The 4,254-nt window shown below is 41.0% G+C and overlaps 1 pseudogene; it reads right to left on the minus strand.

Moving 5' to 3' along the window:
* Window positions 1-377: 377 nt before the first annotated feature.
* Window positions 378-1,684, minus strand: LOC116262194 (2-hydroxyisoflavanone dehydratase-like; annotated as a pseudogene).
* Between the last annotated feature and the right edge of the window lie 2,570 nt (window positions 1,685-4,254).

The raw sequence follows: 4,254 nt of genomic DNA on the forward strand, positions 1-4,254 counted from the left end.
AATTGAGTATTTTGAGCTTGTTTGGTAGTGAAAACAGTTTGTTATTACTCACGAATCTATAAAAAAAAACTATTAGCAAGTTTTTAGCAAATTTTATAAATTTTAAACTATATGTAAATTTCAAAAATTTTAGTTTAATATATAAAAACAAATTAAGAAATTTTACTTAGAACCTTTTTAAAAAATTTTGAAACCATATTTTGTAGTTGTGGCTGCCGGTGCTGATGACCCATCAACTTTGTAATTACTTTCAACATGAAATTGCTACATCATGCACACGTTACGCCAAACATTTTATCTCATGAACTGTTTTCGTTTCAAGTGTACGAAATTTTAGAACATTATTCACAGCGACCCCTTTGTCAATATTTGATGCATACTACTAAATTTAACTTTTATTTAATTTCTTCTTTGTCTACGTCAACCACAAACAAACACAAAATTAAGCATACAATGAAGAAGATCACATCATTCACTGAGACACTTTGTCCTATATGTGGCATCCGTGAATCTGCAAAAAGATGTAAAGCAGAGAGGAAAAGAAATTTGGTCGGATTCTGTCCAACTTATTGCCAGTGTTCTGATTTTTTTCTCCTTCTCTCGAAGACGACGATGGCAGACGTTTGGTAGGAAGTGAAGCTTTTGGCCTTGGGTAAGAACAAAGGGAACCTGAAACTCATCAATCTATAATGGACGACCAGGATGGTATCGACCACCATTGATGAACGAAGCAAATCGCTTGAGCAGCAACTTCGCCTTCTCATCCTCTGGCCTGAACAGATGAAAGACGTGTTCTTCCCCTTCCACCTCCTCCACCTCCGCCTCCCCCTTCCAACCGCTAGCAGTCAATGCTTCGTAGAGCCACCGGCCGCGGCCCCGCAGGAAGTCCTTTCCGGCAATGGCTACCAAGACGCACCGGCACCCCAGGCCAGGGAGGGACGGCGAGCCAACCGCTAGCGGATTCATAATGGGATCGTCGACTCCAGGGCTGGCAGGGCACGCCAACTTCTATATCAACTCCACAAGTTCTGCCGACTCCGGCAACTCCTCGTCGAGACGAGTCGACGACCAGAAGTACGGGTGGACCAGAATGATCCCCTGGATGTTCACCGGGTCTTCGATAGGCGGACCCGATCCATGAACGGCAGACGCGCCCCCGGATCCCGTGGCTACGTGGTGGACGAGGTTGGCACCCGCGCTGTCGCCGGCGAGCACGATGCGGCCAAGGTCGGCATGATCGGCGATCCATGGCTCGGCGCCTGGTCCAGTCTGGCGTGCCACCCATTGGAAGGCCACCCAGCAGTCGTGGTGGCAAGCGGGAACGGGATGCTCCGGAGCTAGGCGGTACTCGACGGAGACGGCGACGGCCCCCGACTCAGCGACGAGGGAGTTGACGTAATTGTGGTAGAAAGGGGAAAAGGCAGACTGGATGAAGAAGCCACCACCATGGAAGTAGATTAAGAGTGGGCGGCGGTGGTGGTTGCCGGAAAGTGGGGGGGAGGTAGAGGCGGGCGGAGAGGCCAGTCCCAGGGTCGATGAGGACATCCTTGGAGGAGACGCCTGTAGGATGATGGTCGGTGGAGGGAGGAACCCTCTCGTTGCCGTTCAGCCTCTCTACCCGGCCATCCTTATGGAGCCGAATGAATCCAGGGACTTCGGCTATCAACTCTACTGAGGAATCCATGGTTGAGAGATGTGAGAGAGAGAATATGTGTGTCTCCTGTGTGCCGGAGCCCTTCTCCTTGTAATCTTATTTGTAAATGGATGTTGTTTTCAGTTTCCTAACACTGCTTTATTTTTTTATTTATTATGGTGTCGACATGAGGATGCTTTTATTTCAAATGTCCCACACAGAGGATCTCATGAAGGTTTTTTTTTTTTTTCATAATAAGGTATCTGGTCAAGTGAAACGTGAAATTGTCAATTATTAATTTGATTCATGTGAACGCTACTTATCTAGATTACTAACAAATGGTGGATACACGTTAGGTATATCGATTCCTAACCAGATCACAACCTTTTATCTCAAAGGCAGGGAAGTAAGCAGTACATCTCCATACAAAGTAGTTATGATTGGTCGTATGGTTATCCAACTGTTCAATTGGAGCTTCGTCATATATATATTTGATATATTATTTGAACTCTAAAGCATGAGCTATTACAGGATGCGATGATGAACGCTATTTAAAATATATAATTGGAGGTCGTTTCTATGGATCTAATCTTTGTTCATAGAACACTAGAATAGCCGAGATTCATGCTGTCAAACCACCCTTTATATGCAGACTGTGACTTGCAATATATATATATATATATTTCAATGACATTTGATCGTCAGGCCTTGCAGCATCCATGTAAGTTTCCATTTTCCTGCTTGAAATCAGGAATCACATGTGTACGGCTAAATTTTTCAGATCAAGTAGTTTGTTTTAAAGCAGCTGGACAATTTTTTACAATTATTTTGACTTTTTGTCAAGTTCGGAGGCTGAGACATTACTTCGAAAGGCCCATGCCTGTTGGGACGATTACGCATTCAATATAATTCTTTAAATTTCAGTTTACATCATTGTGCACATTGTTTTTCAATTTGTGTCTAGACTCGTGCTTAAATAAAGAAAGGGTATTACCATCTCCTCAATAAATTTGACTGAATCTAACTTACTGATGAATAGGTCCAAACAAAATTGGGTACATTAATGAAACAAATGTTTTATGAATTTGTCACATTTTTGTGGACATTAACAATGTATTACTACCAAACTGTTCCTAAATAATCTTTTGTATATCTCATATTTGATATTGGAGTTTATTTCAGATCATTGGGAATCTTAGATATGGAGAACTGAAGTCAAACATTGTCCAACAACAAATCTAAGGTTTTTGCGATATACAGAGTATTATATCCTCTTTTTTTACTTGTTGCGGTATTTGTTTATACCATAGATCTCATGTAAGAGGCATTTAATGTGGAACTCGGATTTAAAATTTGAGGTTATCAAACACACGGGTCTGTCCAAAATAGAAGAAAGTGTGGGATGAACTTGAGAAACAAGAAAATAAACGGTTCAACTTACCAACTTTCTCAACATGGTAGATGAATTTCTTGAAGGATTTGAAAAATTGTGAAAGATGCATCTCGAGTAAACTATGGCGGCAACAATTATTAAAAAACCCCATGAAAGCAAAGTTTCATCATACTCTTAGGAGGTGGGGGACTGAACTGAACCAATCGATCATCATGGAAGAATAACAAAAATGGTAGCTCAAGTATTTCTAAAGCATCTATGCATATGGATCCTTCTTGGTGTGTAGGAAATACAGGAGGAATATAGCACAAAAGAACAGTAATCATGGGTTGTTCTATCGAGGGACAGAGCAAATTAGTTAGACCTTTTGCAGATTGACAGGAGCATTCGATCGAGTGTAAGTTGCTTGTAAGAAACGGAAAATGATTTGAGAAGAACAATGAGCAGAAGAGTTCAGTTGTGTAGTTTCTCAATGACCGCAGACAAAAAGAGAACAGTACATTACATCTTTCAGATTCTTATCAAATCCCATCCTACTTGTGTTAGGGACTGTCCATTTCTGAACCTACTACAGTGCCCCAATCACGGATGCCTGTTTTACAAGATTGCAGAAACTGACTTAATTTCCCTTCTTTATTTGTCCTAGAGTGGAAATTTTTTTTAGGCAGGAAGAAGCGAGCTAGCATAAAATAGTATGGATCTTTTTTATTGTGAAAGGTTGATGCAGGAGTTTCATTGTATGTGTCCTGGTGGTCCACAAGGATATTTATATTATAAGCTCCAGTCAGGACAGCAGAAAAATATCTCAGCATGAAAGAGGTGAAGGACAATTTTATTAGAGAGAACATTGGAGGTTGTTCAAGAATGTGAAATTATTAATTCATAAAATTCTTTAATTCTTTTTCTTGTTTTCTTTGCACATTGTCCTCTTATTGTAACTATAAATAAGTGTTGAGAAATGAAAGGGTTGTGTGCTCCTACTCTGGTTTCTATTCTTTCTACTCTTCTTGTAGCAGGACTCTGTTTTTGTGCATGGTATCAAAGTAATGTCCATGACTGACCCTGAGTGATCTTCTCATCCCAATGGTGGAACACTCCATGCAGGATCAGAGTCTCTTGGAGATGTCAACTTGGCGGGTTCTTCCAACCTTTATTACTTGCATCATTCTAACAATCCTGAAGCTGCTTTGGTTTCACAACTGTTGAATGGAGTTAACTACCCTACCTG

Source organism: Nymphaea colorata, chromosome 10 (assembly GCF_008831285.2).
Source record: "Nymphaea colorata isolate Beijing-Zhang1983 chromosome 10, ASM883128v2, whole genome shotgun sequence".
Classification (NCBI taxonomy): domain Eukaryota; kingdom Viridiplantae; phylum Streptophyta; class Magnoliopsida; order Nymphaeales; family Nymphaeaceae; genus Nymphaea; species Nymphaea colorata.